This window comes from Lynx canadensis, chromosome B3, assembly GCF_007474595.2.
Source record: "Lynx canadensis isolate LIC74 chromosome B3, mLynCan4.pri.v2, whole genome shotgun sequence".
NCBI classification, from domain to species: domain Eukaryota; kingdom Metazoa; phylum Chordata; class Mammalia; order Carnivora; family Felidae; genus Lynx; species Lynx canadensis.
The window spans coordinates 100440810-100455388 of record NC_044308.2 but is presented as its reverse complement, the minus strand read 5'-3'; the positions used below and the strand labels follow the sequence as shown (position 1 = coordinate 100455388).

The 14579-nt window shown below is 35.2% G+C and overlaps 1 protein-coding gene across 4 annotated transcripts in view; it reads left to right on the top strand.

The window, feature by feature from the left end:
• FERMT2 (fermitin family member 2) overlaps positions 1–14579 on the top strand; it is an 85753-nt gene that overhangs the window by 33981 nt on the left and 37193 nt on the right. The gene's annotated exons all lie outside the window — the stretch shown is intronic.

The following is a 14579-nucleotide window of genomic DNA, read 5'->3' as shown; positions in this document are numbered from 1 at the left end:
CTTCTTTCACTGAAGGTCCTGACACAGCTCTTAAGGAAATGACTATGAGTATTGTCTTCCTTAAGCAGTCTACAACTTGAACTGTCTTATAGTAATTCTCTTTATGCCTTCTGAAATGAAATGTGGATTATTTTTGGCTGACCCAGTTATGTCATGACAGAAAGTATTCAACGATCAGAGAAAATGTGAACTATTGTCATTATCACTGGTACATAATTCTGATGTAGCATAGGTTTAGGGGAGCTTTAGGACATTACTATTTTGATCTAATGACTGAAATTACAGTGTTTTTTTTATGTTTAATGGAATTTTTTGGAAAAAATAAAATACAGAAAAGTATAAGGAATTATATAAAAATTACCTAATTCCTGTTATCTTAGAATTAATACCTGAAATTTTTGCCATTTTGCAAAACTTTTTTTTAAAAAGTGATAATAATATAGGTAAACTTATTGAGTCACATTCTCATAATTTCCCTTCACAAAGCTATCAGTATCATAAGTTACTGTGTATTCCTCTAGTACTTTTAAAAATACATTAACACACACATGCACATGAATTTATCCATATTTGTGTGTGTATATATATCCATAAACAAGATGTTACTGCCATTGCTCTGTGGGTGTTTTTGTTTTGTTTTGTTTTGTTGCAGTTTTGTATTTGTATGCACGAGTTTCTCAAGTGGTTGGTTATACAGTAGTCCCCCAATTTTGTGCCCCGGTAGAAGAATGAAACCACAGATAGTTGTACCTCTATATATACTATGCTTTTTCCTATACATACATACCTTTGATAAAGTTTAATTTATAAATCAGGCACAATAAGAGATTAATAATAGATAAGAAAGTAGAACAGTTATAAAGATATACTGCAATAAATGTCCTATGAATTGGTTTCTCTCTCAAGATATCTTATTGTCCTGTATTTTCACTTGTGATGAGAAAATGCCTACATGATGAGATGAAGTGTGGCAAATGATGTAGGCATTGTGACATAGAGTTAGGCTACTACTGACCTTCTGATGATACGTCAGAAGAAGGATCATCTGCTTCAGACCACAGTTAACTGAAAGCGTGGAAAATAAAATCATGAATAAGGGGGCAGACTGCTGTACCAATTTACATTCCAACCATCAACATATGAAAATCCATTGTCCCAAAATGTCACTAACACTTGAATATTGTTGGATTTTAGTGTTTGGTTCTTTGAGTGAAAAAATAACAGTATTTCATTTTAATTTATAAAGCTAAGTATGTTTTCGTATCGGTATTAGCCATCTAAAGTTCTTGTGTTTTAAAACTAGAGGAGGGGAACCTGGGTGGCTCAGTCAGTTGAGTGTCCAACTCTTGACATGCTCAGGTCATGATCCTGGGGTCGTGGGATCAAGCCCCATGTAGGGGGCTCTGTGTTGAGTGTGGAGCCTGCTTAGAATTCTTTCTCTCCTCCTCTGCCCCTCACTCGCGTGCTCTCTCTCTAAAATAAAAATTAAAAAAAAAAGGGAAAAACCTTTAGTTTTTAGAGCAGTTTTAGGTTCATAGCAAAATTGAACAGAAAGTACAGAGGGTTCCCATTTACCCTGTGTCCCCACACATGTACAACCTCCTGCTGTCAACATCCCACACCAGAGTGGCACGGTTGATAAGCCTACACTGGACACATCATTATCATCTAGAGTTCAGGGCTTACACTAGGATTCACTCTTGGTATTATACAGTCTGTGCGTTTGGACAAATGCATAATGCCATTTGTCTATCATAGTATCATGCAGAGCAGTTTCACTGCCCTAAAAATCCTCTGTGCTCTGTCTATTCATCCTTCTCTCTCTCCCAACCCCTAGCAGCCACTAATCTCTTTATAGTTATTTCATAGTTTTGCCTTTTCTAGAATATCCTACAATTGGAGTCATTCACTAGGTAGTCTCTTCAGATTGCTTCCTTTGTATAGTAATATGCGTTTAAGTTTCCTCCGTATCTTTTCATGGCTTGATAGCTTATTTCTCTTTAGCAGTGAGTAATATCCCATTATCTGGATGTACCACACTTTATTTCTCCACTTATCTACTGAAGAGTATCTTAGATATTTTCCAAGTTTTGTAGTTAGTAAGTAAAGCTGCTATAAACATTTGTGTGGAGGCTTTTGTATGGATCTATGTTTTCAACTCCTTTGGGTAAACCCTAAGGAGTGTGATTGTTGGATCACATGGTAAAAATAGGTTTAGTTGTTTAAGAAGCCACCAAACTGTCTTCCAGAGTAGCTGTACCATTTTGCATTTGTGCCAGCAATGAGTAAGAGTTCTTATTGTTCTGAATCCTCACCAGCATTTGGTGGTATCAGTGTTCTGGATTGTGGCCATTTTGATAAATGTGCAGTGACATTTTATTGTTTTAATTTTTATTTCCCTGATGACATAAGATGTGGAGCATCTTTTCATATGCTCATTTGCCATATGTACATCTTCTTTGGTGAGGTGTCTGTTAAGGTCTTTGGCCTTTTTTTTTTTTTTTTTTTTTTGAGGGAGAGACAGAGCATGAGCAGGGGAGGGACAGAGAGAGAGAGAGAAGGAGACACAGAATCCGAAGCAGGCTAAAGACTCTGAGCTGTCAGCACAGAGCCCAACAACATGGGGCTCCAACTCATGAACTGAGAGATCATGACCTGAGCCAAAGCCGGACACTCAACCAACTGAGCCACCCAGGCGCCCCCTTTGGCCTATTTTTTAATCAGGTTGTTTTCTTATTGTTGAATTTTAAGAGTTGGTGTATTTTGGATAACAGTACTTTATTAGATATTCCACTGTCTGGTTTGTCTTTCCATTCTCTGACAGTTTCTTTCAGAGAACAGAAAATTTTAATTTTAATGAAGTCTAGCTTATCAGTTATTTCTTTCATGGATCATGCCTTTGTCATCATATCTAAAAAGTCATCAGTAAACCAAAGGTCATCTAGATTTTTTTCTATGTTACTTAGGGGTTTTATAGTTTTTCATTGTACACTTAGGACTGTGATCCATTTTGAGTTAATTTTTGTGAAGGGTGTAAGGTCTGGGTCTAAATTATTTTTTACTCGCGGATGTCCAATTGTTCTAGCATCATATATTGAAAAATTATCTTTCCTCCATTGTGTTGCCTTTGCTCTTTTGTCAAAGAACAGTTGATTGTATTTATATAGGTCTATTTCTGGGCACTATATTTCTGTTCCACTGATCTATTCGCTTTTTTTTTTTTTTTCCAGTAGCACCCTATCTTGATTATGTTACTTTTATAGTGTGTCTCCAGGTCATGTAGCATCAGTCTTCCAACTTTGTTCTTCTCTCTTGATATGGTGTTGACTATTCTGGGTCTTTCGCCTTTCCACATAAACCTTAGAATTAGTTTGTTGGTATTCATAAAATAACTTCCTGGGATTTTGATTGCATTGAATCTGTAGATCAAGTTGAGAAGAGCTGACATCTTAATATTGTGTGTTCATATCCATGAAAATGGAACATCTCTCCATTTATTTATTTCTTGATTTCTTTCATCACAGTTTTGTAGTTTTCCTCATTTAGATCTTATACATATTTTGTTTGATTTATACACAAGTACTTCTTTTTGTGTATGTTAATGTAAATAGTATCATGTTTTAGGGGCACCTGGGTGGCTCAGTTGGTTGAGCATCCGACTTTGGCTCAGGTCATGATCTCACGGTTCATGAGTTCAGGCCTCACATTGGGTTCCGTGCTGACAGCTCAGAGCCTGGAGCCTGCTTTGGTTTCTGTGTCTCCCTCTCTCTCTCTCTGCCCCTGTGCTGCATGCTCTCTGTCTCTCTGTCTCTGTCTCAACAATGAGTAAATATTTAAAAATTTTTAAAAAATACTTAAGAAAATAGTATCATGTTTTATATTTCAGATTCCACTTGTTCATTGCTGGTATATAGGAAGGCAGTTTACTTTTGTACCTTTACTATGTGTCCTTCAACCTTGCTATAATTATTTGAGGAGTTTTTGTTGATGCATTCAGATTTTCTATAGGGATGATGATCATACCTGTGAATAAAGACAGTCTTCTCCGTCCCAGTCTGTATACCTTTTTTTCGCTGTTCTTATTGCATTAGCTAGTACTTCAAGTAAGATATTGAAAGGCAGTGGTAAGAGAGATATCATTGCCTTGCTCTTGATCTTAGTGGGAAAACTTCCAACTTTATCACCATTAAGTGTGTCCTTAGCTAAAAGGTTTTTGTAGGTATTCTTTATCAGGTTGAGAAATGTGCCTCTATGCTCATTTACTGAGATTTTAATCATGAATGGGTATTAGACCTTGTCTTTTTTTTTTTTTCTTACATCTTTTGGTATAATCATGTGATTTTTTTTTTAAATTTAGTCTTTTGATGAGATGAATTATGTTGATTTTTGGATGTTGAACCACCCTTGTATGGTTGGCATAAATCCCACTGGGTCACAATGTATAATTCTTTTTATGCATTGTTGGAATCTACTTGCTAATATTTTGTTGAAGATTTTTGCATAGACATTAGCCTATTATAGTTTACTTATAATGCCTTTGGTTTTTGGTATTAGAGTAATGCTGGCCTCATAGAATGATTAATCGGTCTACATACATGAAACTAGAGTCCCACAAAGAATGGGAGTTGGGGAAAGGGACACAAATTATTTGAAGAACTGATGGTTTAAACCATAACCCACCATAAACCCACAGATCTAAGAAATGCAATGATCCTAGAACAGAATAAACCTAAAGAAAACTATGCCAGGATACATCAGAATTAAATTGCCGAAAACCAGAATAAGGATAAATTCCTCAAAGGCTAACAGAGAAAACATACAGAAGAACAAATAAAAGAACAGTAACAGACTTCTCTGAAATTACATGAACCAGAAGACAATAGGAAGGCATCTGAAAATTATTGCAGGAAGAAACCTAGGATTATTTACCCAACTGCAAAATCTTTTTAAAATGAAGACAAAAATTGAGACTTCTGTAGACAAAAGGTGAAAGACATCACCAGCAGACCTGAACCATGAAAAGGTTATAGCAAGTTTTTCAGATAGAAGAAAAAGGATACCAAATGAAAAGTATTTTCATAAATTAGACTGTTTCTGCTTCTGTTAGTTTCTTTTTTTCCCCTTTAATAGCTAGTAAGGGGTTGTATTTTCCTGCCTCTTTTATATTGAGTTAAAGTCAAAAAGGACTTACAGGGTTGGGGAGGGGGGAATGGGTTAAATAGGTGATGGATATTAAGGAGGGCACTTGTGACGAGTACCAGGTATGTATGTAACTGATGAATCACTAAATTCTGTTCCTGAAACTAATACTACACTTTATGTTAACTAACACTAATTTTAAAATGTGAAAAAGAAAAAATGGCTTATAAAATCACTTTTCTGCCCTCTTTCTCCCCAGTTCCTGTTCACATTAGTGCCACTTTCTACTCTTTTATTGTTTCTGACTTTTGGTTCCATAATTCTTTTTTTTATTTTTTTATTTTTTAAATGTTTATTTATTTTTGAGAGACAGACAGAATGTGAGTGGGGGAAGGGCAGAGAGAGGGAGACACAGAATCTGAATCCACCTGCAGGCTCTGAGCTGTCAGCACATAGCCAGCCCAGCGCTGGGCTCGAACTCACAGACCACAAGAGCATGACCTGAGCTGAAGTTGGATGCTTAACCTACTTAGCCACCCAGGTGCCCCTGATTCCATAATTCTAAATAATATACCATTATTTCTTGATTTTATCAGCTTTAGATATCTGTTCACTTCTTTTTGCTGTAATGTTTCTTTTCCCCCTTATCATAACTATTATAATTTTTGACTAAATAATTACTATTTACATTATTTCAACAAGGTATATATTTTTACTTGGTGAACCAAAGTGTGTACTTTATCCTCTCATATGCCTTCTTGTTTATCATTTGCTTAGTTTTCAACCTGTATCAGTTGCTGATTCTTCTGTATTCTACATTCTCTATGATATCATCTACTCCTTCCTTCCTCCCTCCCCCACCCCCCCTTTTTTTCCCTAGACAAACTCTGAAGCCGCTCAGTACTCCTGCTCCAATCTGAAGTGGATGTTTTCTAGTCTCAAGTATGTAGTCTTGGCTCCAGGACTTCCCTTTACCATCGTCCAGGCACAATGTCTTCTCCTCTCTCATATTTAATCCTTGCATTTTCCCCAGTATTGATTTGTTCACTTATTTTGGTGGACTGTATCATCTGCACAGTAAGAAAAAAGTGAATGGGATATAAATTTTTGAGATGTTAACATTATTTTGTCCTTTGATAGAATTGTTGGTTTGAAAGTTATTTTTCCTCAAAATTGGGAAGTGTTATTAAGTTGTGTGTTGGCTTTCAGTGTTGCTAGTAATAGTCCTGATGGTGTTCTTAATTTTTATTTTCATCCTTTTGTAAACTGTTTTTCCCCTTCTGGAAACTAATTTCACGATCTTTTCTTTTCTCTGCCATGTTGAAATTTCATGGTAATATGCCCTAATTCTTCTTTTTTATTTTCTCTGTTCTCTCTGTTACTAGTAATTGATTAGGCATTGTTGTTGGATTGATTCTTTTACCTGACTTAACATGTCTTCTATTGGATTTTTTATTGTGACTATCAAATTAAAATTTCCAATGTTTTCTATTTTATCTGGATGTTTGTTACTCAGGTATTCATGAATACACTTAAGATTTGTGGATTTTACGTAAGTTAAACCTCAAAAAGAAAAAAAGAATTAAAACAAAAAGGACTCCCTCTCCCACTGTTAATACCCAAGATCTTTCTTTTTTTTTTTTTTTTAAAGTTTTTGAGTATAGTTGACACAATGTTAATTTCAGGTGTACAACATAGTGATTCAACACGTTTATACATGATGCTATTTTATCCCCCGCTACTGTTCACATATTTTACCCATCCCTCCCAACCCCCTGCCCTCTGGCGACCATCAGTTTGTTCTCTGTATTTATTAGGTCTGATTCTGATTTTTGTTTGTTTATTGATTTGGTTTTTTTTAGATTCCACATATGTGTGAAATCATATGGTATTTGTACTTTCTCAGACCTATTTCACTTAGCATAATGTTGCAAATGGATGATCTCATCCTTTTTATGGCTGCATAATATTCTGTGTGTGTGTGTGTGTGTGTGTACACAGATATATAATGTGTAATATATATGCATACACACTCCACATCTTCCTTATCTGTTTATCAGTGGATGTAGGTTGCTTCCATATCTTGGCTATTGTAAGTAATGCTGCAGATAAACATAGGGGTGTATATATCTTCTCAAGTTAGTGTTTTCATTTTTCTTGGGTAAATACCCTGTAGTGGAATTATTGGATCATATGGTAGTTCTATTTTTTTTTTTTTGAGGAAACTCCATACTGATTTCCACAGTGAGTATACTAATTTACATTCCCACCAACAGTGCATGAGGGTTCCTTGTTCTCCATATCCTTGCTAACACTTGTTGTTTGTCTTTTTGATTTTAGCCATTCTGACTAGGTGTTCGTGATATCTCATTGTGGTTTTGATTTGCATTTCCCTGGAGATTAGTGACGTTGAGCATCTTTCCATGCATCTGTAGGCCATTTGTATGTCTTTGGAAAAGGTCTATTCGAATGGTTTTCTGCCCATTTTTTAATTGGATTGTTTTTTGGTGTTGAATTATATGAGTTCTTTATATATTTTGGATGTTAACCCCTCATTGGATAAATCATTTGCAAATATCTTCTCCCTTTCGGTAGGTTGCCTTTTTGTTTTGTTGATGGTTTCTTTTGCTGTGGAAAGCTTTTTATTTTGGTGTAGTCTCATTTTTGCTTTTGTTTCTCTTGCTTCACGTTGCTATGGTCATTGTCAGAGAATGCCTGTATTGTCTTCTAGGATTTTTATGGTTTCAGATCTCACGTTTAGGTCTTTAATTCATTTTGAGTTTATTTTTGTGTTAGAAAGTAGTCCAGTTTTATTATTTTTACATGTAGCTATCCAGTTTTCCCAGCACCATTTATTGAAGAGGCTGCCCCCCCCCTTTTGCTTTCTTTTTCACAGATTAATTGACCATATGAGCATGGGTTTATTTCTGGGTTCTCTATTCCATTGATCAGTGCATCTGTTTTTATGCCAGTACCATAGTGTGTTGATTACTACAGCTTTGTAGTGTATCTTGAAATCTGGAATTGTGATACCTTCAGCTTTGTTTTTCTTTCTCGAGATTGTTTTGGCCATTTAGGGTCTTCTGTGGTTACATACAAATTTTAGTACTATTTGTTCTATTTTTGTGAAAATGATGTTGGCATTTTAATAGAGGTTACATTGACTCTTTAGATTGTTTTGGGTAGTATGGACATTTTAGCAATATTAATTCTTCCAGTCTGTGAGCATGGAGTATCTTCCCATTTGTTTGTGTCATCTTCAGTTTCTTTCATCAGTATTGTATAGTTTTCAGAGTATAGGTCTTTCACCTCTTTGGTTAAGTTTATTCCTAGGTATTTTATTCTTTTTGGTGCAATTATTAGGTAGAGTTGTTTTCTTAATTTCTCTTTCTGTTATTTCATTATTGAAATATATATAGAAACACTACTGATTTCTGGGTATTAATTTTGTAGCCTACAGTTTTACTGATTACCTCTAGTAGTTGTGTGTCAAAGTCATTATGATTTTCTGTGTATAGTGTCATGCCATCTGCAAATAGTGACAGTTTAACCTCTTCTGTACCCAGTATGGATGCCTCTTATTTTTGATTGCTGTTTCTAGAACTTCTAGTACTCTGTTGAATAAAAGTGGTGAGAGTAGACATCCTTGTCTTGTTCCCGATCTTAGAGGAAAAGCTCTCAGTTTTTTGCCACTGAGTATAATATTAGTTATAGGTTTTTCATAGATGGCCTTTATTATGTTGAGGTATGTTGTCTCTACACTCACTTTGTTGAGAGTTGTATCATGAATGGATGTTGAATTTTGCCAAATGCTTTTTCCACAGCAGTTGAGATGATTATATGATTTTTATCCTTTGCTTTGTTGATGTGGTGTATCATGTTGATTGATTTGTGAATATTGAACCATCCTTGCATCCCCATAATAAATCCCACTTGATCATGGGGAATGATCCTTTTAATGTATTGTTGAAAGTAGTTTTTGTTGAGGAGTTTTGCATCTGTTCATCAGTGATAGTGGTCTGTAGTTTTCTTTTTTTTGTGGTGTCTTTGTTTTTGGTATCTGTGTAATGTGGCTTCATAGAATATATTTGGAACCTTTCTCTCTATTTTTGGAATACTCTGAGTAGAATAGGTATTAACTCTTTTTTAAATATTTCATAGAATTCATTCACGAATCCATCTGGTCCTGACTTTTATTTTTTGGTAGGTTTTTGGTAGGTTTTATTTTTTGTTACAGGTAGTCTGTTCAGATTTTCTGTTTCTTCCTGATTCAGTTTTAGAAGATAGTATTTTCCTGGGAATTATCTATTTCTTCTAGGTTGTTTGTTGGCCTATAATTTTAGTATTCTCTCATAATTCTTTGCATTTCTACTGTATTGGTTGTTACCTCTCCTCTTTTATTTCTGCTTTTATTTGGGTCCTTTCTCTCTTTTTCTTGATGCGTCTGTCTAAGGGTTTATCAATTTTGTTTATCTTTTCAGAGAACCACCTCTTTGTTTCATTGATTTTTGTTTTGTTTTCTTTTGTTTTAGGCTCTATGTCATTTATATCTGCTCTCATTTTTATTTCCTTCCTTCTACTCACCTTGTGCTTTGTTCTTCTTTTTCTAGTTCCTTTATGTGTAAGATTAGATTGTTTGACTTTTTTTATTTCTTGAGGTATATATTAGTATATATTTCCCTCTTTGAACTGCTTTCACTGCATCTCCTAAGATCTTTCTTAATCTTTAGCTGTTCTTTATAACATGCTATTCATCTGTCATAGATGTCATTGTCTTACTAAGAACTATATTTAAGAAGGTTTTGTTTTGTTCTTCTATTTTCTGCATTATCTCTGGTTTCACAAGTTGTTTTTCTTTTCATTAGGTCTTTTTCATGTTAGAAGCTCTGTGCGTTCATTCCATTGCTGCCATAACAAATTTTACCATAACCTTAGCAGCTTAAAACAACACAAATTTATTAGCTTATGGTTCCCATAGGTTAAGAGTCTGGGCACAGTGTGGCTCAGCTGGCTCTTCTAGTTAGTCTTATAAAGCTGAAAGTAAGGTGTTAGCAGGGCTGTGTTCCTTCCTGAAGTCTCTGAGAAAGAATTCTTCATGGTGGAATTTGGTTCTATGTGACTGTAGAGACCAGGGTTTCCCCTAGTTATCTGTGAGAGGTCATTCTCAGCTTCTAGAGTCCTCCCAAATTCCTTAACAGGTGGCTTCCTTCCTCCATTTTCAGAGTCAGCAATAGCAAGTCTAGTCCTTACTCTTCACATCTGTCTGGCCCTCCCTTCTGGCTCCTCTTTCCTGTGCTTCACTCTACTGCCTTCCTCTTCTGTTTGGCTGACCTTCTATGATTACATTGGACCCACAGAAAGAATCCGGATAATCTCCCTTAAATCAGATGATTAGTAGTCTTCATTCCATTTGCAGTCTCTTCTCAGCAGTCTCTAGATTAGTGTATGATTGTGTATAACCAGGGACAGAAATTTTAAGGAGTTATCTCTAGAATTGTAACCCTCCACAGACTCCTTTATCAAATGTCTATCAATCATTGATTGTCCATTCATATACTTAATAATGGGGCACTACAAATACAAATAGGTTTAGCTTGTCACCCCTCTCTAGGATATTTAGCTACCGAGTAAGCTTTATCAAATGTCACTATCTAAAAGATTTTTCCCTAGGGCTGTTTAGATTCTCTTCTAAGAAATCCTAAAGGGCATGTATCTAGGAGGTAAGTTTAATCCATTATGGGACCGGATTCATTTTTCATGTCTGTTTTCAGTGCTTGATGTTTGGTACTGTGAGTCAGCGTATTTCCCATTGGTATCTCCTTTTGCAAACCCCTTAATTTTATTTTTCTCCACTTTGTTACATCATTGACTACTCTCCCAATCTGGCTTATGTCTCCCCAAGTTTTTCTGACTTTTTTATGTGCTGTTTTCTCCCATTCTTTTTGTTCTTATAAGTACATGTTTTATATGTATGTGTGTATGTATATATATATATATATATATATATATATATATATGTTTTTTTTTTTTGTATGATTTTGGAGAGTAGTGAGAATTAATGCACCAGCTCAATACAGATGTGTAACAAGAAAGTCTCAAGACAAAATATCTCCTAGTCCTCCAGGTATATTTTAGTTAAGTATAAACTTTAATTAGTTAAGCTCTTCACCTGGCCCACTTTTACATGTGATTCAGATTTCAAAATTCACCAGTTTAGTCTTTCTTGATGCAAGACACAGTAAGTAAATCAGTCCTAAATTCCTGTATGAATGAGATCATTAGTGTCTTATGTGGAGGGTGTAGGTTTACTTTGCTTTTTCATTATAACGAAATGAAAAAAACCACCTTCACGTATAGCCAGTGGCTACCCTGTTTTAATGTTTTTTGAGATATAATTGACATATAACATTAGTTTCAGATATATAAAATAATGATATTTGAATACATTGTAAAATGATCACCTCAGTAAGTCTAGTTAACATCCATCACTAGAGTTTTTATAAAACAAGCTGCTGGAAGCCCTGAGTCACTGAGAGTGTATGGGGTATGGCCAAAGCGTGTATTATGAGTATTATTTTTAACTTCACAAGCAATTGTCCTGGACACATATGGTTATGATTTTCTTATATGCTTATGACCTTTTTATATACTTATGACTGAGCAGAAAGCTAGTTATACTTAACAGGATTCATTCTTCTAATAACATTAATAGCTGGTTTGTGAACTGGACAGGAAATGACCTAGGAACAAAAATCTCAAAGGATGACTCATGTAGTATAGTGATTCTCAAGCAGAAGGGACATGCCAGAAACATTTGGGATGCCTTTTCAAATTAAACATGCTTGCCTTCCCCTCTTCCACTAAACCTATGGTGAATTGTGACAGAGGCATGTCCTATCTCTCAGGTGTGACTCATTGTATGTTCTTCTAGACTTTTCTAGATTTTTCACCCTCTACCAGCACATGATTTACTTTGAGGGAACCAATGGGTGGAGAGATAGGTTACCATCACCACCCTGCCCCCACTTGATACTGAAGTAGTGTAGTCAACTGATTATTTAGAAGCTTGGGATTGTCTAATGCCTTTGTTTTCTCCCACCATGGCAGTGATGGCATTTAGAGCTGAGGGTATACTGAGAACTGAAAATGCAACTCATAAGTGATTTGGTCCCTTAGCATGTTAAATCTTGTTTCTTTTAAAAGTACTCTAGAAAATGGTGATTCAGTTCTATTAATAAGATAACTATGGCTCAAAAGATACACTTGAAATATCTTAAGAATTTCTGAATCTACATAATCATAGCAATTAGTGCTAATCCATTAAACTTCAAAAACAGCATTGGAAGATAAGTTGATAAACTTTATACCTTGAATATATAAGAATGAAGAGAATCTGATTTTTAACTGGGTAACTTTAGCTAAACAATATGCTGCAATATTTCTAACTTTAAAAAGAAATCAGCTATGCCTGGAAGCTTCTAAGAAAGTGACAGAGTTTGGGGCACCTGGGTGGTTCAGTTAGTTAAGCATCCGACTCTTGGATTTTGGCTCAGGTCATGTTCTCACGGCTCCTGAGTTTGAGCCCCACCTCTGGCCCGAGTTGACAACATGGAGCCTGCTTGGGATTTTCTCCCTCTCTCTGTTTCTCCCCTACTTGTACTCACTCTCTCCCTCTCTAGATAAAGAGAGAACTTAAGGAACAAGCATTTATTTTTAACATGGTTTCTGCCGCTTAGTACTTAAAATGTACTTCCCCCAAATTTAGTAATAATTAAAGAACAGTTGTGTTCACCTATTCTCTTGTAACATGTCTGTTCAGGACAGTTTTTCTGGTAATTCTGTTTTTGTATTTCAGAAAAACATTCCCCAGAAAATAGCCTGTTAATACAGAATAAAACAAAAACATGACTTGGACCAGAGTGTTCCTAAGAGTAAAATTCAAATAACCAACAGAGTAACCAAAAAACCATATAGTTACTAAAAGATTTTTTTGGACTTATTTTTTAAACATGGGATACAGTATATATAAAATACATCTTTCAAAAAAAGAAAGTCCAGTGTGGTTTGCAGTTTACATACAGATTAACTTTGATTTGAAGACTCCTAATAGAAACGTGAGCAAAGGAAATATAAATGGCTGAAAACTCTTGATGTTCAACATGACTAGTAAATAAATAAATGTCAATTAAAACAAGGAAATACACTGTTTTTCCAGTTTGCATATAAACTGGAATGCCCAGTTTTAAATAACTCATATGCCCATCTTGTTCCACTTTTGCCTTAAAATTATTATAACCTTTGATCTGGTAATTCCACTCTAGTGAATTCTTGAAGTAATAAAATGTGGAAAAATATGTACACAGATATTTGTAAAGTCATTATTTATCATGGGTTCAGTATTAGAAGAATCATTAAATTATACTGCATTTACACAGTGGAATTTTATACATCTATTAAAATAATCACTTATATACATAGTCATACTCCATTTTTCAAGAATAGGTTTTAAGTGACTCAACCACTTTTATAATTTTCAAATTTCTACCATAATTGTATATTTTTTAATAGAGAAAATTAAAGAAAAAAATTAATACCTAATAGGAAGTACTTGTTATGTGCCAGGCTCCATATCAATCATTTAATTTTCACAACCACCTCCTGAGGTACTGTTATTTCACAGGTGAGAAAACTCAGACGCTGGCAGGCTGAGTAGCTTGTCCACAGTCACAGTTAATAAGTAGTAGAACTGAGATCAGGATTCGGTTAGCTGGGCTGTGCGCTTGTGCCTCAGATTATGTCTCACCAGCTCTACACCTGTCTGCTCCGTTCCTAGTTTCGGGTCCCCTACAAACAAAAAGCTTCCTGACTTTGTAATACTGGATTGAATCTAATGGATATTGTGAGCTCCTGAAGGTACAAACTGCCACGTATAAAACTCTGATCCAGTAACTTAGCAGTCTGTAACATCACAGGTTATGCGGTCCTTTTGTATTTTGTCGTCTGTTCTACTCAGACCCTGACATACAGTGAGCATAGTGCTGCCAGATACGTAGACCGGTCCTCCTCCTTTCTGCTCCATTTTTCATTTTCGTTTGTTCTTGGCTCTCCTCTTTACACTCTTTATTTTTTAATTAATCTAATTTTGGTATAATTGGTGTACAATAAACTGTACCCACTTAAAGTATACAATTTGAGGATACAATAGTCAGGATAGAGAATATTGGCATTGGCTCTCAAACTTTAGTCAGGCAACCATTTATTTGCTCCGTCACTAGAGATTTGTTGTCATTTTTTGCAATTTTATGTATGGAATTATGTAGGATATATGCTTTTCTAGTTGGCTTCTTCCACTTAGTGTAATGATTTTGAGATACATTCATGTTATTGTAGGTATCAGTTTTCCCTTTTTACTCACGAGTTGTGCTCCAAAGTGTGAGTAG